Source organism: Numida meleagris, chromosome 3, assembly GCF_002078875.1.
Source record: "Numida meleagris isolate 19003 breed g44 Domestic line chromosome 3, NumMel1.0, whole genome shotgun sequence".
NCBI lineage: Eukaryota > Metazoa > Chordata > Aves > Galliformes > Numididae > Numida > Numida meleagris.
The window spans coordinates 29850323-29872252 of record NC_034411.1 but is presented as its reverse complement, the minus strand read 5'-3'; the positions used below and the strand labels follow the sequence as shown (position 1 = coordinate 29872252).

The window sequence follows — 21930 nt, the reverse complement described above, 5'->3', positions numbered from 1 at the left end:
GAATCTGAGGCCTGAAAAGACTATTAAATAGTGTAGTATGACCTTCTAGAAGCCCTTAAAATGTTTTTCTCTTCTTCCAAATCTACTTCCACTCCACTTTGTTTTGTGATGATTCTAGCTTTGATATCTGTTGTGAACTCCTGGTGCTTATCATCCAAATGTTTCAAAGCGCCTGCTCAGCTGATCTGTCACTGATAAAGAACTGGAGTGGACAAGTCCCCGTCTCATTTAGGTTTGCAGGTTAGGTCCAAGCCTCACAGCTCCATAAGCATACCCATAGTTCCTCTGAGCTATTTTGTCAAGGTCTTTGCCTCTACCATGAATCCTCCAGCAAAAGTGACAGTGCAGCCAATATTTCAGGTACCTGCTTTTAAGAGCTAACACAACATGCATCGCTTCTTATTTTCCATAGACCTTGGCTCAGATTCTTTAAGGTTCAGGTCATTCTCAAGGCTAAGATGAATTCCTTTGTCTCCGAATTGATGCTGGCCTTTTGACCCTGATGGTCAGAGGCCTCTTCTATCTTAGATGCTATTGCCTGATTGTCCAGAGGATGTAGGGAACATATTCATTGTTTTACAGCACTGTCAGGTAGAGGACATCTCTCTCTGTCTTTCAGCTTATGGTTTGGTTTAATAGTTAAGAGTGAATGACTGCAGGCTTTCTGAGAGTTTGCTGGAGTCAAGCTTTTGAACTCTTTCCTCTCCTAGGAACTAGCACTCTCAGAGGTGAGAAAAACAAGGCATGCAATTAACATAAAATTCTGGCACAATATCATGATTCACAGTTATCACCCGGGTTTTCTTTTGTCCTCATCACCTCTGTCTCATACTGAATGCTTATGTGCACAGAACGCCTATGTTGTCAAGCTGTAATCCGCATCTCATTCAGCAAACACAGACCAGTTAAAAACAGCAACAAGAACAAAGCCAACAAACAAAAAGGCAAAAACATTTTCAATTCAACTTTTTCGCTGGCAAGAAAAATGTGATCTATCTTACTTCAACCAAAATCTCTACTTGCTGTAAAAGGAGTTGCACTGAACTATAGGAGGCACACTCCTTCATGTCAAATGGCTCATTAGTCTCTTCAAAGTAGGGATTTTAAAGGCTTTGTAGTTGAAAAGGGGAAGTAAATAGTCTTCTTCAACCCAGTTTCACTCGAAGCTCTCAGCTGCTTCGTAATTACCTTTACTATCTCCAGCAAAGGACATATTTTGTCAAAATAAGAAATATACTTTTTCTGTCTGAGACTGCTAATAACACTGAATTATTTCTCATAGCATCCTAGTAGATATTGCATTCCTTTTGGAGTTGGAAGAGCTGATTCAAGGTGCTGCTGAGCAGCTTTTATCCACTGATAAGGAACTGTGATGGGGCAGTCAGACTGCATCTCACTGGCCCTGGACCTGCTTCCCGTTCCTGCACACTCACTCTTCTGTCCCACCTGAAGACACCATGAAGAGGTCATGCACTGCAAGCCCATTTTTTGGCAATTTTCCAGATCTCATCAGAGGTCTAGCAAGTATTAATGCTGTATCCAGAAGAAAAACAGCTGCATTTTGCTTTACCAACCGTAAAATCAGGAACAGAGGTAGACACATTCCATCCTTTCTTTACACTAAAGAAATTGCTCTGAACATGAAAAGTACTCTGCTCAGACAATCTGACTCACATGCCATCACACAGGCAGGTAAGTGTGAACTTCAACGTCATTACAGAAGGATATCATTAGAGGAGGTGATCCTGTTTAACACAAGTGTCCACACACCTCTGAGAAGCAAAGGGGCTATGACAGATCTAGGAATGTCTTATACACGGCTCCAGGCATAAATCACGGGAGCACTGGCAGATTTCTTGAGGAGAACTATAAGCACTTTGATGTTTGTCATATGTGGCCAGAGAAGCACATAAAACCACAAAGTCATTTGCATTGCTAACTGAGTCCTGAACATGGTGGTATTTTTTCTAGAAAACACAAATAATAGAAATTAATTTGTCAATCCAAGTTTAGGCCCCAACCTGTTCCACAGCAAAGCATGAGAAAAGCTGGTTGAAATAATTATTCTTGATTTATGCAATCATTCTTTTCATTTCTGAAGGCTAATGGAGTGAAAACATACTTTCCAGACCTTTGCTAATGACAGAGTCAGAAATAATGATCAGGGACCCTTATGTTCTTTTCATAATGAGGAAAGCAACGTGAAATGATAGGGATGCAAGTCCTCAACAATAATTTGTTCTTTATTTAAAAGGCAAATGGAGCATTCAGACAAGTTCTTTAGGTTAATGGAGCCACAAATAAGCTTTGGGGCAAGCGTTTTTCATTGGTAGTGCAACACGAACAGTGTCTTCTCTAGAGGACAGAAATATTTACAGATGTTGAGATTTCATCAATATGGAGAGACAAAGTAGTCCATCAGGGTGTGGAGGCACTCTGTGCCCAGCCTGGGTATCAGGACCAGCCTGCACAAGATCCCAGTCAAGAAACAATCCAGTGACTCCTGCTTTGCTGATGGTTGCTAGAGGTGGCAGGATGGACTCACTGAGCCCAGGAGGCCCCTCAAGAGGAGACCCAAGTGGCAGCTCAGGCAGTTTTACCCCAATACTGTGAGAAAACACAGGGTGTCATCCGCAGCACATTCAGCTGGTGATCAGATAGCTGGTGATCAGACTGGATTTGTATGACTTCTGCTACAAAAAAAATAAAGAAAAAAAAGAGGAAGGAGAATCAAGAGCCTGGAAACTTGTGCCTTGTAAGGAGTCTTGTACCTGTTGCCTTCCTACAGGCTGGTGAAGCAGCAGAATGGAAACCCCTTAACCTTGGCATGGCAGTTCAGATCCAGGTCTCCAAAGGGATCTATTTTTTCGCTACATCACCGCATGAAGCAGGTTTGTGTTTCCCTCCTGATTCTTTTCATACTCACCAGTTCTCCTGTAAAAAGATCTGGCACAACAGCCACACGCTGAGGACTTCTAGACAGAGAGGCCTTAACTCTTTTGCCACTACCACGTAGATTTACACTGCTTTTACATTTGGTGTTGCAAGAGGACAGTCAGGCTTAGGTATGATATCTGCCACACAGTCCAGAGTCACTGCTCTCTATGGAAACTGAAGAGGAAATACAATTGTCTCCTCCACTTTTACCAAAGCCTATCCCATTGGAACTGTCACAGTCCTTCCCAGGCTGCTGGTTCAGAGAGCTAAAAATCCAAATGCTGGTGCGCAAATATCACTAATTACTCAGAAGTAGGAAGCAGTACATAATCCACCAAATAAATTCTAAAAGGCATACAATTAGTACAATTAACAGTACTTCATTCCTTTCAGTATGAAACCACCACAGACAAAAAAAAAAATTAACAACCACTACAATATTTATATCACGGGATGCATCTTGAAGCAATCTCCTGGAAGGACACAGACAACAATTCACATGACATTTGGTTGCTTTCTCAAAGTCTGCACAACATCTATGCATTATAAAGAAATTTAAACACATTAACAAACTTGAGAAATTGGTTTGATTCTCAGTCTTTATTTTAATAAAGCTAACTGCTTTCTTAAGCTACGGTCTCACCAACTCTCACAAACCCAAGGGCAGGATCTTTGCTAATGCACTCATGTGTTGGGAAGAACCTTATAGCGATGGAGGAAAAGTGCCTTGTCCTGCAAACCAGGACTAGAGCCCAGCACCCGAGTGACATTTGCCTGGTACAGTCATCCATCAAAATACATGTGGAAACAATGTCCAAAAAGTCTGTGACCATAAAAGATTCCATAAAGCTTATTTGGATAAGTGCTGTTGTTTATAATGGACAAAAAAATCCCTACTAAAATTGAGCATTCTATCAGTGGATCCGACCTCCAAATGTACAACCTCTCCCTTAACAGTTTTTCTGGTTATTTTACTTCCAATGGAAAATCAAGGTATTCCTAATATTTGACAGATTCCCCTCTATTGCCTTTACATTGTTTTATAGAAATATGAGTCTTTGATGCTGCAGAACGAACACCAGCTGGAGAAATTCTGATACTATGGCTTTCTCTCCCTCTGACCAAGGCGGTATGAGATGCTAATCATCCTTCAAACCTCACAGCATGAAGATGGACTCCTGAGAGTCTATTAATGAAGACCCAGCTGCAGTAAGCTGGACTTGTCGTTCAGACAGATGGAATAAGAATGCCCAAATAATGAACTGGGAAGGGCAGATGTCCTAGAAAGTACTTCAAGAAATTTCAACTGCACATTTGACCATGTGTAATTCATCAGCTGAAACATGAATCTTTAGTCACAAGCACGGCACCAAGCTTGGTGAAGATACAAGTCATGTAGATTGGCTTGCCCCTGGGCAGAAAAAGCACATAAGGAAAAAGGTATCAGTAGCAGAGTGACACACGATGAGCGTACAATTGGTCGCAACAGCCACCTACACCCGCATTAAGTCTGATTCACTGGTACGACACGGTCAGCCTCACCTGTAAGAGACTAGCGCTGGCATACACAACCAGTGAAAACAACCTGTCCTGATAAAGACCACTGGCAAAACCATCTGTGGTAAGTTCCAAATGTATCACTCTCATGTAACAGACATTTCAAGGGAAAAAAGAAAAAAAAAAAAAGCTGCGTTAGGGCTGTAATGAACAAGAGTTGTCTGTATCAGAACAGCTCCGTGTTCCTGGAATTCAGGTAGGTGACTTGGCATTTGGCAATGAAACATTAAAAAGTGTTTCATTGAAACAGGCGCTGTGCCATCCTATCACTCTGTGCAACCACTCTGTTCCCATCTTTATTCACTACTCCATCAGTTTGTGTGTCATCCTCAGATTCTATCAGTGGCAATTTTATATTTATTTCCAGATCATGGATAGAGAAATTGAAATAACACTGGACACAGGCTATTTTATAAAAATCTTGCTCCCATCAGTCAGTGTGCTTTCCCTCTTTTGACTCAAGCCAAAATGTTGTGCTGGGCTATGCTGAACACATTGCAAAAGCTTATTACCCGTCTGCAGTCACTGTTGATAACCAAATCTGTAAATAGAAAAAATGAAAGTTGTTCTTTTTAGCAGGCCCTACCTCCTTGAAAGCGATGTTACCTGGCATTAATTGCATTTCTAGCTAGCAATCGAGTCTCATACTCTCCTGTGCGTTATTTTGACAGGCATTGACATCAAGTTGCTCAGCATATAATTATCCTAAAAACTGTCACACCCTTCTGTAATACTGGTAGAACCTAAGACTCTGCAGTCCTCTGTAGTAACACGAGCAATTCCAGGTTCATTAAAGCCAGACGTTTCCTGAGCCAACTCTCTTAAGACACTTAGGTTTATGTTATCCTAATAGATGATGTTTAACAGACCCTTTAGTTAACTCTTCATGGGGGTAATGACCCTTATCCAGGTCCATATGTTGTAGCTTTTAAAATACAGAGTGGAAATCATGACGCAATGCTTTTGACTCCCTGGCTTCATTATAATATCTTTAATTATTGCTGCCTGAGAAAGCCAGAGTTCCTACTGTTCCCAAGCCTACAGGAAGCCCTCGTTGCCTTTACTTAATCTTGCATTTCTATGCCATGTTTTGCTGTAGCCCTCTCCAGCAATCCGTTTTCATGTGTGTCGTGGACAAGGAACACAAGGCACATCCTGGAGGAGGATCCAGGTCTCCTAACAACTGCCTAGAGATCTGGAGGCTTTCCCATAATTCACCTAAAGGTTAATAGGGCCAAAAGCACTGCCTGCAATTAGGGGAAAATTGCATGAGGAGTAAAATTTGTTCCCCCCCTAAGAGTCCCCAGCCTGTTGTACAGTGCTTCTCATTTTCCTGACCTTTTTGTGAAAGGGAAGGCAAGAGTCGGCACAGAGCCCATCACAAAGATAGGGGCAGAAGTCATGTCTCCAAACTACTAATTTTGTGTCTTTCCCCATTCTACTCCATCTTTTTTTCCACATTACCTGCCCCATCTCGCCTGCTCTGCCACACACACAACTGAACTAAAAGCCTCACACTCAGAATAAATATCTACTATGAGGAGAAGCTTGTTATAGTAATAACACATTCACTGCACACACACTGCATTCTAATAACTATGGTTGTGCAGAGAAATCCTCTTAAACCAAAGAAATACCGCAACGAATAATGAGAATGTTCAACAAAACTCTCTGAAGCAAACAGGGAATGAAGGGATTGTTTGACCTTTTAATGCTGTAAATATATCTGTAGTGCCCAAGGAATGGCTGCATCCCACAGCCTCCTGAACAAACACCTGGTCCTCTTAATAACACCATTTTCGGGCACGTCTCTGTAACAGCCACATGACACCTCTTAGAAGCAGGACAAGACAGTTGGGGCTATATGGAGCAGCATTTTCCAGGTGTGAGTTTGTTGGGATTTTTTGTTTGTTTTGGCTTGTTTTTCTCCTGCAGGAATTCTCTCCTTTGAATAGGCTAGGTCATTATTTTTGGGCGGTGCTGTGTGATGCCTGGAGTTGGACTTGATGATAGATACTTATGGGTCCCTTTCAACTTGGAATATTCTGTTATTCTATGATGAGATGGAGCATCCACTTCTTTTCTGAGTCCGCCTTGCTTCCCAGCTGCCTGCAGAGGCTGAACTTCTTTAGAGCTAAACCAGCGGTTGGTGCCGAGCTCAATAACAGATCAATAGGTTTAGGCAGTAGCAGGATCCGAGGTATCTGCATGTGCAGCTGAAGTCTGCTTTCACAGTCATGACAGCCTGAAGAACCAGTTGCAATCAAACCTGTCCCACCAGACGAGTCACACTCCACTGGGAGAAGCAGGATTAATGGCCTGATCTGAGAGGTCTCATATTTCTGAAGGTGACAGCTGTGAGGGGCAAGAGGAATTTGGATGAGTGCCTGGGGCACTCACTGGGGCTATCCATTTGGGGTTTTAATCCATGCAAAAATGGTTGCAGAAAGAAGGCTTCTCATTGTCTGATATTGGGGGTGAGGCTGTACACCCCAAAAGCAATTTCTGTGAGCTTCCAGATGGCAGCAATGGACATAAAGCATAAAATTATCTGCTTCATGAAACCATGAACAGGGCAAAGATCATCCAGTTAATTCTGTTCCAGCTATCTCCCAACCTGGAAGAAGAATAGCGGTGAAGCTGCCTTGCTCTGCAGTAGGGCTAATTTGCAGGACCCTGAAAGATCTATCAGATCTCCAGGAGCTGAGTGTTATCTGCACAGAGCCACACTGTGCCACGAAGACTCACCAGCTTGTTAAGAGGTGTCACCGCACAGCCCTGGGTCAGATTTCCAAACAGGTCTGTGGGACTCAAGTCCCAGGTACGACTACTGATCTGTTTGGCAAATCAGCCCCTAAGCTCTTGAAATCTGCCCTTTCTCATGTTCTTTCAATTACTACCGATCTCATTTAAAAGCCTGGGAGTGCTAAGGGATGGCAAGATCAGCACTGTAATAGGAATAGGTTTTTGGAGTCTGCAGAGCTACCTCTGGTCAGAATATATTAGCCATTCTTCCCTGAAAATAGCATTAAGAACAGGAAGAAAATAGAGTTTAGCATGATGCCCACAGAAAGCGAAATTGTTTCACTGATCTCTCAGAATTTGCTGTGTTAAGAGGAAAGTCATGACTTGTTCAGACGGATAAAATGCTTTTGAGCAAACATGGCACAGAGAAACTACAGAAATTAAGACATCACTAGGGAAGGGGTAAAATATATTCTGGATAAGACTTGTGAGAAGAAGAAAGCAGCAAAGAAGTGTGTTATTAAATGGTCAGATTTTCACCCTAGCAAACATCATAAGCCTCAAGGCTCCACCCTGGATCTCAAACTGTTCAATTTACTTGTGTTTGTGAATGGTCTCAAAAGATTGAACTGAAGTAACAAAAACAGCATCAGAAAATTCTGTAGATGGGTGAGTACCTTGAACAATTACGATGAGGTTCAGGAAAACCTTAGACAAAGAGATGACTGGCCAGTGCAAAACAGCAGTGCTGAAACACTGGGTAAGAGATGGGAGTTTTTTTTCTTTACCAGGAGTAAAATGGGAATTTCACATGCCATCAGAGGGCTGTGCGTTATGTTGTACCTGCCTCGGCCCCAGCCCTGCAGCACGATCCCCCTGTATCTGTGAGAGGCATCTCACAACCAGTGCTCCTAAACGATTGAACAGCTCATCCCCATAGCAGGATGTGCCCAGTGCCTCTGGTGCAGAGTGCCACCGTGGTGCCCCAAAAGAAGGGAAAAACCTCCCCTGCCCACCTCCCTCTTTCCCATGGTTCACAGCATGGGTTCATGCTGGCAGGTCCTCCTCTGCCTTTCACATATACACACACAGGTCCCCTGGATTCTCCTTAGCTCCTGTCCCAGCCCAGAGCAGCAAGGAGGAGAGAGGAGAAGAAGAGAGGCTATAGGAGGAAAGAGAAAGATTGCAATTTTATAAGAAGGAGGAGAAGAAAGGACATAGAGCAGGGAGGAGGAAAGGTAATCAGATGGGACTAGGGAGAGGATGCTGTACAGCAGGTGGTACAGGGATATAATGTAGGTAACACTACAGAATAGTCCAGGACATCACCATAGATATGTTCATGTACATTATGTGCACAGATGATAGTAGAGAGCCAAACTGAGTTAGAAATTTAAAAAAAAAAAGTGTTTGAGCTATTCTATGTAAGCACTGCAGACCAAGCTGAACTGACACACACAATGACATCTTTTCATAGGCTCTAAAGTGTTCCTAAAACGTTCCTTAGAGTAACTTCACAAGATAAATAGGGCTATGATAAACAAACAAACAAAAAATAATCTTGAAGGAAGATACTAAGAAGACATTCTAGGAAAAGAGCAGCAGATGAGGATAACAGCCAGGGTTTCGGCTAACAACAGAAGAGTTACAGATAGAGGGGGGCCAAAAGAGACGCCAAAGGAAGAGGGAGGCTGCAGATGCATTTTCCTCTGACAGTCTTTACATGTCCAAAATGCTTGAGGGTCTTGGGGAAGGCTGTGCTAACAAACACAGCAAGGGGAAGTGTTAGGTGTTGGGAGAGAGGTGAGAACTACTGCTCCAGTTGGATGGGTGCTTGAAAGGGGCTGCCAAGGGACAGACTGCAAAAATAGCTCTGCTGCGAGAAATCGCTCATCCTAACCATGACTGGAAAAGCTGGGACAAAAGTCAGCCAAGGTCTGCAGCCTGGATTAAGGTGTGGGGTAGGGTTAGGGCTGGGAGCGGTGCAAAGACTCTCTGTTTTTAAGATACCAAAGTGATACTTAGGCTGCTGGAAGAACTCATCCCTGAGATGTTTTTTTCCACACTGTGATGAAGAAATATGTCTTCCTTAAAGTATATTGTTTATTCCTACTCCTTTCTTCCTAAGGTTTGTAATAGGGACACACAATGAAGAATTATCACAGGGAAATAACCACAGGTATAAAGGAACATCAGATACTTTCTGCAAACAGGTATTTAAACCTATGTACACATTGCTGTAGTAGACCAAGGACACAGAAAGATTCAAAATGAAAATGTATTTGTGAATAACATTAGTTTCCAGAGTCATGGGAGTTAATGATAACAACAATTTTCAGAGTGTATTAAATACCATACTCCAAGGCTTAATCCAAGCTCGAACTATTTAGGGATCAGGATGAGATCTAATGGGGCTTGAGAACAAGGCTGAAAGGATTGATTACCCTGCATCTGCCTGCTGTGAGGTTCTTACATCTCCCTCTGAAGCAGGTTGTGCTGGCCAGGGTCAGAGGCAGGATGCCGGACTGGAAGGCACCCCGGATTAGCTTGTTTGTTCTCCCTCTGCCTGGGCTGTGAGCTATGCAGAGGTTTTATGCCTGTAATCCACAGCTCTCCTTGAGGAACACAGAGGGCCTCTGAAATGCTAAACAATCCGGGGAAAGAAGCTTACCTGAAGCCATGAGTAAACCCAGCAGTCAAACCTCTGGCAAAGATTTTGGCTTCTTCCTCTTCTGTTTAGCTCAAGGTTTGGATGTCTTTGTTTTCAGCCCTGTATCTGAAAGATAAAGGAATTAGTGGGATTTCTTTAATCTTTGTGTTCTCCCAGATAAGTGCATTAGAGGAATTCTGTAGGCTACAGAAATATTTATTTTGAATTAAAATTAAAGCTGCACCACACTGTGTTTTATTGTATCTCAGTGTAGGACACAGCTGAGTCATGCAGTCTCCCATACCCTGGCTGCAGCAACATCATTCCTCTTGCCCAGACCCAGAAAAAGGAAATAAAGATGCTTTCTGTTCAGCAAAATTCAGTTTATACCTGTCATGGCAAAGAAAACATGAGGTCCAAGAAGTCTCCTTAAATTTGTATTTTCGTTTTCAAAATTTCATGGGGAAATTGATTTTGGCTTTTGAACAGTGAAGAACCAGAAGTGTAACCTAGGGCACTATGGAGTCAGCATGCCCAGTTATTGACAGAGGAGACCAATAATTGTATTTCTCTGTAAACTTCTTATAGATAACATAAAAATATCTCGGTTTTATCCAAGCTCTCTTCAGCTATGGTTTCCTCTGATTTAACTGGAGGGAAGGTTGCTGTTACATTCTACCTAAAATAAAGAAGAAAATAGAAAAGGTGATAGTTTAAATTCAATTACCAGATAGCTGCTTCCACACTGCAATCAGAGCTAGTGTCTGCAAGTTTCTCAGAATCGCAGAACAGCCCAGGTTGGAAGAGACCTCAAAAGTTCATCATGTCCAACCTTGTGTAGGAAAAGTGAGCCTGGATGACACCCTTTCCTTCAAAGAACATAGTGCTCAGAAATGATCCAGCCCACAACACACTCTAAACCTCAAAGATTTGTGAATGGTTTGGATGCATTTCTTAGGTATGGGGGTCCTACTCAGAGGAACAGAGGGGAAGGTGGGAGCCCTTCCTGAACACAGTTGCCCACCAAATGGCGTAACTCCAGCACCAGATGAACTATTACCTACATCCAAGCAACACTATCATAGCCTTCAGTAGGCCTCCTTTAGTCCTAGCCCAGGCTCGTCTGGTCAATGCTCAGGAGAATGCAGTTCCATTGAACTTTTCTCACAAGGACGGCATTCAAATGCTGCACCCTGATAGTGACTCAAGTCCAGCTGCAGAGTAGTGTCTCTATTCTCTATGCCTCAGTTTCTCCCACCACACTTATTCTTTCCCTCTCTTCCTTCTGCCTTCAGTAAGCTCTCTGGATTCAAGCACTTACCTCAGGGCAATTTTTTTTTTTATTATTTCAAAGCTGGATTACTGCGCTAACTCCCTCTTCCCATTTGTCTACCACTTATCTCAATGCTGTCTGACTGTGAGGATGTAACACGGCAACAAAGGAACAGGAAAAAGACAAGGGATTAAAGTATAAATGGACCTAAATACTTAATAGCTGCAAGGAAGAAAAGTGTGACCTATATTAATCAGAGGCAAAATAATAACAATAGGCTTCAGCTGGTTGTGTGCCTAACTTTCTTTTTTTTTTTTCCTCTAAGAGGCCACATAGCAAGAAAAAATGCTTGAAAAGGTTTCATTTGAATGTGAATTCAGACATAATTTGGAACTTTTCTACACTTCGGAAACAATCTGACAGCATTTGAGGTAAAAAAAAACTGAATTCAGTTATCACTTTTATGAGGACTGGCATTTCAGGTAGGAGACAGCAAAGAGTTGCAGATTTAATCCTCCTGTGTGAAAATTACTGAGATTTCTGTTTAATTTCACTGTGAGAACCTTGGTTGCTGGTTCTTGCAACTTTCCCCATATGCCTTTCAAACATAGCAGCTTAAAGCTCCAAGCTCTGCAGTCAAGAGATGGTAAGACTCTTTGCTTCCATTACAAACTATACTGAAGCCTGGCTCTTGTCATAGTGTTGAGAATGTTGAATTTAAGAGAGGCTCAGAAATCAGGAAAAACAACAACAACAAACCCCAGCACCCTCTTTCATCTTTTTTGACTTCCAGTTCTTAAGTCCAAAGGCCAAAGGGATGGCATACCAACTTGTCATCTTGAGTCACACAAAGATGCTCTAAGTATTCAGATCTCAAGGATGTTGGCTGCATCCTTGTATTTCTCATTGCAGCTCCTTCTGGGAGGAAAGAGAAGACACAGATGACCAGTGCAAAGAGCTGGGCATGTGCCATGCATTCCCTTATGGAAAGACTCTCTCTGCTGATGCTTCTTGCCCAGCCTAAAAAAGTGTGTCTTTTTAGGGTCCCCATGCCTGAAGCAGTGAACAGTTGGGATGATGCATTAATAGCTTTAGCCTAAAACTTATTTGCTTCCCCCCTCGGAAACATTATGACTTGACTCGCTGACTGTACTCTCGCCCCAGCAGCCTCTCAAGCACCAGGCTGGATTGGGTTTCCTTTAACAAATCAGCCTCCTAGCTCCCATTTTAACATTAATTGATTGGAGATGCTTTTAACTGTTCCTTCTGGGTGTATTAATTTTTTACAGATTGAATTTGGTTTGATGAGGCAGGAAACATGAAACTATTCCTGGCATCTCCTGCATGCTCAGAATAGCCACTCTAATGCATTCAGAGAAGCACACAGCAGCAGGGTGGTAACAGACCAGGGAGGGGAGCGAGGTAGGGGGGGTTAGGTAGTCACCTATCCATTTCCAAAAGACATCAGTAAGTGATTGCTTACCCGTGTCATCTTTTATATTAAACATTTTTCCCAGCAATGCAGGTATTTCGATCAGGCTGGGGCTGCTGACATTAACAGATATTAAATACACTCAGGAGAAATATGATCAAATGTTTGAAGTGTCTAGTAAATGTGCTGTTAGCTGCCCTCCCAGGGAGGCTTAGTGCAAGCTATTGTGTTTTGCTGAGAGAGAGAAAGGCTGGAATATTAGACAAGGAATCCAAAGGCAATTTTATCAGCAGTGTTATGCAGCTCTGGAACACATTGCTAAAGGACTGGAAGCTTTTCTATTACAGCCATCAAATTACTTGCTATTCTTAAACATTGAAATGCCATTTTGCATTTTAAACCCTTCCAGTTGGCACCTGTAAAGAATTGCCATGCCCAGCAACAAAACCTCCTTATTCTGATTCTGTGACAAGACTCCGGGTAGGCCTGGGCTTTGACACCCTATTAGACCAGGCAAAGGCTTCATCCTTCCCAGACAGGAATGGAAGATGCACTTGGCCTAGCTTCTCTCTCTTGTAACTCTGCTCAGTAAAGCACATTTAACCCATGGATAAGGTTGAACAATTCCATTCTTAGCCAGATGTCCTGAATCATCAGACAGGCCTTTTCCATCTCAGAGAGCTTTCATTTCTTCCTCCAACAAAATTAGCTATCACTTCATTTCCAGAGATGTCATACCACCAAGCCCCATTGTCACAGCTTAACTGTTCTCCACCTGGAGCAGAGTAAATATTAGATGGGAAAGCAATTGACCGAGGAGAACAGGGGTTGGTCACGCTGAAAATTATGTGAAAGACCACCAGGAAAAGGGACAGGGAGCAGAACCTCTCTGAAACTATCTCGCTGTATTGTGACTATTTTGCTCCTGTTTTTCAGTTTTTGGTTTCATGACATGGAGCTTTAGGCTGCTCTTTCCTCTTGGCAAATTGGAGATACCACGTCTCAGCCTGTGAGACCTTTACCAGCCCGGGCAATGTAAATGCTCCCTTGCAGATGTTTACGCATCCTTAAAAGAGCCTCTTGGTCCTACAGAACTCTTCCAAAGGCTCATAAAAAAGAAACCAAACAAAAGTAAAAGGCCACTTTTGTTGGTAAAAGGCCAAGTTCACCTGGCAAAAAACGGTTGTGGCTTACTGAAGAGATGCTATTTGTTACTATCAAATAGGATATATATTAGTGACATACATAGTATTTTTCTATCCTGGAAGTGCCATCATTCCTTTAAAACTTTTCAGTATATGAGAATCCATTAATCCAAATACAGCCATGTTTCAAACAGATAGAGCATATCAAAACACTCCTCTCCAGCCAAAAAGGGCTTTCATTTCAATTCAGCCAAACTAAAGTAGCAACATTTTTTTAGTAAAGAAATTGAGTGATAGGTTTCTAAGATGCATCCACACCTTACCGTAGGTGAATGATCCCAGGAGTATTCCTGAGACCTAGTGCATTTAAACACCTAGTGTATTTAAACACCCTTGCACATCATCTGACTACAGCCTGAACTCAGGCTACATACAAATGCTAGATGCCCTTCTAGCAGGCAATGTTAGTGCCCTGCTGGGAAGGACTTGGACCATCCCATCTATCCAGTCCCTTATGTGACGCTGTCAAAAGGCAAAAGAGATACATGAGGACAGCAGGACTATGATGGGTTCTCCAGGACTTCTCATCCTTTAGCGCACGTGCTATGTTTCCTTTCTCCCTTGCCCCTACAACCCTGGAATAAACACCTGGATTACCTCAGGAGTACTCCAGGGTACACAATAGGCTAAACAGTCAATGCATTTAGCTTCAGTCAGGGCTTTGAGGCTAGGCATTAACCAGCCATGATGGTCAAAAAGTAATTGGCCAGTGGACTACAGAAGATTTTAGCCTACTGTCAAAGCACCGAGTACCAACTGCTGCTGGCTTCAGTGAACCAGTGGTGTCATCTAACAAAGCAAGCCCAAAGCCCTCCCATTTGTTAGAGTATCATGGTTATTTTAAATTCAAACTTGCTATCTTTTTCCACCCTTCTTTTTCTATTGCTAAAAATGGTTTTGTGACAGATCTTGATGGATATGAATTGTCTGCCATATGTTGTTTCCTTTCCTGACTGTTATCTCCATATGTCAAATGTACTTGCATCTGATGATCTCCATACAAACGATAGCAAAACAAACAGACAAGAAGAGGCCAGACTGGAGGGGAAACAGAATCCCAATCAGAGAGCTGAAATACCAGCAGACAGCCTTTCTACTGGAGACTGTATGGTTTACATGCTGTCACTCAAACACAGTGATGAGCTACTCCTTCCAGGCATTCTTGCATATTAGCTGCTCTCTGCCTGCTGAGAAGGGATGTGTATGTGGGGAAATTCTCCACGGATCCACCACTCTGAAAAGGACATACACAGTCTAGCAAGAGACCTTGTAAATAAGGGTTGTTTTGCCTACAATATAATGAGTGCCAAGGTTTTTATAATTTGTTTTTCTCCGGGTAAACTGGGTAAATTATGAGAGTCACTCCAAGTTACTTCAACCTACAAGATATTTGATTTCATAAGACCCTTAGACATTTAAGAAAATTGGCTCCCATCTCTATTACAGTGATTGCCTTTCTCTTTCATTTTCTCCTCACTTCATTCACATTTTTCTCAGTCTCTCTGAGGCTTCTTTCAAACTCAAAGAGATCAGAAATTAAGGAATATTTAGACAGCAGAGATTCATAAATATCTGATAATCCAAGGTCACTTTTTCTGTATTGGCTCCAGCTTTGTCTTTTCAAATCAGACATAGCAATTACTACTCACACTTGAGGCTGCTCCCTCCTGCAATGAGCATCTGTGAACATGGGAGCACTCGCTGGGGCTGAAGGCTCTTTTCCAATTCTGTTGGAAAGACGTTGTTCCCAGGAAGGCTGGTGACAGGTGAAGCCATTCTCTACAGAATTCTCATCCTTGTGGTGGGCTCAGCATACTGATTGTGCAGTATGCAGGCTGGAGACCTTCACAGGGGAATCACCTATCAGGAGGGAACTTACTCTGAGGCGCTGAAGATCCCAAGTCACACTATGCGGCCCCTGTAATAGTACCCTTGGAAAGGAAAGATCTTTCAGATGAGAAGTAAATTTGCAGCCCTTCCTCCTCATTCCTCTGTCCCCTTCTGCACAAGAACAAAGCTCAGTGCGTTGATCCTAGCTGAATTCACTAGGATTGAAGTTCTTCAGTACTGGCTAAGGTAAATCTGTGCAGTTCCTGAGAATGAACTCACCAGCAAAGTAAATATTAAAACGTCACATATTTAGTATTATAGTTTCTTGCTTTCTCAGTTTCTCCTTCTCTGAATTCTTCCTTCTTCTGTCCTATGTCTAAGAAAAAAAGCACTTTTCCTTCCCTTCACAGTTATTGCCCTGCTAAACTGCTCAAAAAACAAAGTAAAGTGTTGGAGTAGAGATCTCTGCAAGGTTAAAGAAGACACCTTTTACTTTAACAAATGATGGTCTCTATCTGTTTAGTATCCCTCTCATGTGTCTGTAACAGATCCAGGCAGAATTGATTATCTTTACTTCAGGTGTACTAATTAAAGCCCTTCTCTGATGTAATGGTACTACTAAAATTTCCACTTGGGTCATCTGTGTTCTTCTGTGGATTTATGTTGTTTTTTTTTTTTTCTTGAGTATAGAGAAGCTAATATTTAAGGGGATGCATATTTTAGATCATTCAGAGAAGAAACAAAAGGAGCTGATAAGTCAAAATAATCAAAACAGAAGTTCCAAGATTTAGAAAAATTCAGGTTGGAGGGATTTCAATCTAATCCCTGCACAAGGTCAAAGTCAGCTTCAGAAGTAGATAATGTCACTCAGGGCCTCATCCATAAGAGTTCTGAAAGCCTCCATGGATGGAGATGCTGCAGCTTCTCTGTACACTTGTTCCAGCAAGGCAAAACATTGAAAGCAGTCTGGGTGTTGTCAGTACTTGCTTGGAGCTCAGCATTTACCCAAGAAAACTCCGAGGCCTACAAAGGAGCTGGTAATGTGTTATTTCAGGTCCTTGTTCAACTGCAGAATGCCCAGGATGATGCGTCAGGGAAGTATTAGTCAGCCTGTACCAGCATTTGGTGAGCAGTACTGGGAGAAAAAGATCAGTAACAAAATTTGCATTGTGAGTCTGACACTTCCCAGAGCATCCCACACAGGGGGACTGGCCACACTGCACCTCAAAGGCAAGAGGATTTGGGGATTCCTTTATTGCCCATATCCCTGATGTTATTGAATATTCAGTTAGTCTTATAGCATCACACACACTAATGTTGCCAATGAAAAACACCTGAAGATTTCCCAGTATCTCCCCCATTGTCTTTTCAGGTTTTTACTGAGAAGTCCGGGGCCACAATACAACCAAGGGGGCAGTGGCTTCCATACAGAGGCAGAAGCGATGAGAAAAGAGCAGCCCAGGTCTGCTCAGAGGGCAACAGAGCAGGTTATGGCACCTTCAGCACCAAAGTCGACACGCATTAAAAATCTGGTATAAGCACCAAGCCACTGCTGGAAGAAATCTCACTGGAACATGTGCTGATGCTTTGCTTAGGTGAGCATTTAGACATGGAAGAGGGACTGAACCCTTCAAGAAATGCCTTCTTCTGGAAGCCAGGTTCCCAGCTCCTGGGCTGCGAGTAGCTGGCAGCAGTCAGAGGTTCCCATAACTCTCAAGGTGAGTCCCACACTTCATGAACCTCTTTGATAGCTCTTGTGACTATGGCAGAACCTCGGGCACTTTCTGAGGAAGGCAAGGAGAGAGGGCACAGTCTGCAGCAGACCTTTAAATGCCTTGGGAAAACAGGAATTTTTCTAAGCAGCAGCAGCACGTGTCTTTATTTGTCAATGCAGTAACACCTGAGATAACAAAGAGCTTGTCGCTTCTCTAATGAAATCAAATTTTAGCTGTTGGCTTAGACCAACGCTATAGCAGACTGCTTGGATTGGCAATGAACATTACAACAGAATGCGCATTTAGAATATTTTTTGAAAGTGAACACGATTCATTCTTTTGAGCTAACTGAAACAATGACTTGAGCCAGAGTGATTAGACAGTACAGCACCTTTGCACACACTGGAGTTCTCCTTTATCTGAGTAATTCTAGCACCAACCAAGCCTAAGAGTCCAGGTTTCAGCAGTAAAGCTCTCACTTTTTAAAATTCAAATCTTCTAGGTCACTTGATCATTAGACGCAAAAGCAATCTGCTCAGAAATGCAGCATAAATAAATAAACGGTAATGTAAGCAATTCCATTTCAGCTCAAGAAAAATGAACGTGAAGAAAATTTTTCTTTTTAAAATCTTTCAGCTTTCCAAGACTCTTGTCTTCTGACCATGCCTTAACAACTGCAGTTAAAGAAACAAATAGTTCAGTAAGAGACATTGGGATATGGGAAGGACTGAGGGGAAGCGATCCATTTTGGGGAACTATGACCATTTCAGCATTAGCACTGAAAGAAAGCAGCAATTTCAAACCCTCTTGCACCACAACTCCAGTTACAAGAAGCCTGTCTGTTAGGATTTATGTAGTAAATAACTCCTAGTTTTGTCTCTTGTACATCTCTGACCATTAAGTACCAGTGTGATTGCCCTTGGGGAGCACTTAATGTCTCCATCTATTTTAATTTCATATCATTTTGCACTGGTTCTTTAGAAATGCAATTGTATGCATTGCTTTGTTTCAGTCAATATCACCTAGACAGCTTGAAGTCAGTGCACAAACTCCTTAAAGATAATAATGCCCTGAGATGAAAAGAAAATATTTCACTGCTTCATACGCTTGAATAGGAAGGAATTGAAAGGCTCTCTACCAACATCAGACAAGCTCACCATTTAATGTTATATTTTAAGAGTCTGATTATATGTTGTTGTCTAACTCTCGCAGTTCGATTCAGTACAATTTTTCCTAACATACAGTGCACTTCAAAGCTGCTAGTGCAATTGTTTCTATTTAGATGATGCTCTTTAATTAACATAAGATCTAGCATTACAGACAGCATATGTGTAGAACTCACAGAAAATCAGAGAACACAGACCTCCGCAACCCCTGAAACAATAAGCCTATTTGTGACTGGCAAATAATAGAAATCATAAAGCCTCCCTAATTAGTGCTTTCAGTTTTGGTGCCATCTAAAGACTGAAGCACGTAAGTCTCCTTGTTTAAAATTAATTCCACAAGACGGAGAGAAATCACAGTAGTGCATAATGCAGAATCAGAAAAGATGAGGGAGGAGGAACTTGACCAGCAAAATGGTCATTGCAAAGGTGATTATGGCCAATGGCAAGATGTTGCAAGACTTGAATTGTCCAGAGTGGGTGAAGGGGTGCGTGTGTACGTGGGTGCATGGAGCTAAGGGGGGGGAGGGGGGGGGTGCTGGGGGAAGGTAGACAGCCAAATCTCAGGGGAGTAAAACAAATTATTTTACATAAGCCTAATTCAGGAAGTTATGTATCTCTTAGTCTATTCTTTATTAAATGCATGTTCACTGATACCAGATTTTTCTTAAATTAATTCATCATTTGAAATTGTATCTGGAAACCTTTTAATTCAAATGATTCATAGTTCATTCACAAACTGCTGCAAGAATTCTGTAGCTGAAATTGTGCTGGCTTCGTTTAGCTTTCTAAAGGTCTTAAAATTCTTATCTATCCCTAATTCCTGCCCATTGTTAACTGTGAATGCAGGTTTTCAAAGTCTAATTCTATTACAAATTCAAAATTCACGCTCTTTAGAATATTAACACATCAGTAAAAATTGTTGGTAAAATACGTCCAAGGAAATTCTCCTTTTCACCAAGTTTTTCTCCACACATGCTCCCAGGAACTGCTGCTTCCAGCTTCCCTCAGGAGAACATAGGAAGAACAATGACAACCAAGTCCTGTACTGAGGAAGGGCTCTCAAACATCGCAGCAAAGAACTAGGGAAATCAAAATGAAGAGTACACTTGAGAGGAAAGAAGATGTTTGAGCTTACAGTGAGTGACGTCTCTTGAAATGGGAGACATTTCAGATAGATGTTTTAGATACCCAGAAGAGACATTCTAGAGCAAAGACAATTCCAGTAAACTGATTTGAAACTACAGAAGTTGACAGCAAGTTGATTAAAGGAATCTCTTAAATTGTTGATTTTGCTCCTGCAGTAACGACTGGAGTCATAGTAATATGACTACCTTGAGTTTAGATGGTACATTTCTCTTGTACAAGAGAAAGATGATCAGATCCCATTCACCTAAAGCAATAAATCTCTGAATGATATACTATCTGGGATAATTACATCAATAGGGATACTTCAGCAAGTAGCCACAACCCTGCTGATGTTGCTTTTTTTTTTTTTAACTGACACCAACGGAGACCAAAATAACTGCCTACACATATTTGAAGATCATTTACAGCAAAGTTGAAAAGGGACGGTATAAAAAGTACCTAAATATAATATATTTGTGTTGTGCTAAGCCAAATAAGTTGATGAATCCTGTTGTGATCCAGCAAGGACTCATGCGTGCCATATGTTCTAGAAGCTTTATGGATGAGCTCCCTGACTCAGCTGCTTAGATGGGCTGTAAAACTAAAGTATGAAAATCCTACAGAGGATACGTAAAATGAGGTATTGGGAAACAAAGAGCTTCTAACAATGAAATCCATCAAGGGACAGAGTCACAAAAGGAGGAGTAGCAACCACATTTTTTGAGATACAGACACTGAGTTTGATAGCTGCTGTGCACAGAGGCGGCTGGAAGGATGCTGAGCTGGTCTTTTCCATGTGCAGTCATGATTTTGTTTCTAGCAGCCAGTGTGAATGAAAAACAAACTTTTGTTTTCTTCAGACTGAAGCAATTAACCACTTCAAAGTCCTTCTCCATGGCAACATTAGTGACTCCCAGTGAATAGGGGGAGACATATTACTCCTCCTGTCAGTGACCCTTCATCAGGCAATGCTTCCAATGCTGGACAGCTAATTTTGGTACTTATTGCTCAACTGCTCCTTGTCAATGATAAACCTAAATCCATTTCTGCTGCAGCTGGATAGGTTAGACATCAGGCTGGACTCCTAACATGAGAGCTAACACATGGAGGCACGACTGACAACAGGCAAAAATTTGAATTAATTGAGATTTCCCTCCTCATTTGGAAACAACTCAGCAAAAATATAAACCTTGTCATATTGAAGGACGGCTTAATACTGCACTCCTAAATGAGACATGACTAAGTCTTAATCCCTCTGAGTGAAACTTGACGAGTTCCTATTAATAGTTTATTATTATCTCTGATTGTTTCCCCCCTCTTCAAATCCTTTGTGCATCATTTACATGGGATTTTTAAATGGCAAAGCAAAACCCATTTGGAGAGACATTTTCCCATTTTAATAACACTTTCACACGCATCAGCTAAGGCAGTACTGTTTCAAACTCAGCCTCCCTTTTCTGCAGTGATCAAAATTAAATGCCAGCTGATCCCCGGGGAGGCTACAGACTAAGCCAAGCACAGCAAGCTCCTCTGGTAGATACTGATGCTCTCAGTGAACCCACTCACTACTTATTCACGTGTTTAGTGGTAATTCAATGCCACATTTTTACACAAATCACAGGATCCCAGCCCAGTAACTTGAACTGATACAGTTTCTCTGTACTCTCAGATTAGTCCCCAGGCTGCCTCCCTCCAACCTCATCATTTCTCAGTGCAAAGTTCAACCCTTCCCCACACTGGATTGGGTGAAGAAGAGGCTCCAAAAAGTTAACGTATGAACTTACAGTCAAAACCTGTGCTCTTTTGCTCTTTGATGTTGGCAGCCTAAGAAGAAGATGTCAAATTCAGGCTTTACTGTTGTGTGGACAAGCTTAATAAGAAAGCTTCTCTTCTTCAAGGAGGAGCAGAGAATAGCTGCTCTGCTAAAGTTTTTTTCTGCTTACTGAAAGAAGAGGTGAGAGCAGAAATCTCCCTTTATTTTACCTTCCTACAGATCTACCCTCTCTCTGCCTCTGCAAGGAGGAACTGAAAGACAAATAAGACACCACTGTGTAACATCCCTAATAGCCACAGCGAGCACCACGTGGGAGTAATTAACCACAGCTGGCCAGGGCTCATCCAATAGTGCTCTGGGGGCTGTTAGCACCAGCTGTGTCCTTGTGCAGGTGAAGTCTTTCTTCCGGAGGGCTCACATTGATCACACTTATTTTCCTAAGGATGATGACCTGTGACACCAAGTGATTCAAGAACCTGTGTCCTCAGGACCCTTAAACTGGGACTGGCAGACAGCATGTA

The 21930-nt window shown here is 42.1% G+C and overlaps 1 long non-coding RNA gene across 3 annotated transcripts; it reads right to left on the bottom strand.

Annotated features, from left to right (window-relative positions):
* LOC110396673 lies at positions 2226–21629 on the bottom strand. Of its 3 annotated transcripts, none has more exons than XR_002437160.1 (3): positions 21420–21629; positions 9911–10015; positions 2226–2693 (listed from the first exon to the last, which is right to left on the bottom strand). It is a non-coding gene; the product is annotated as an uncharacterized LOC110396673 (long non-coding RNA). The 3 variants fall into 3 exon arrangements; XR_002437161.1 differs by having other exon boundaries at positions 2226–2690; XR_002437159.1 differs by lacking the exon at positions 2226–2693 and adding an exon at positions 5967–6849.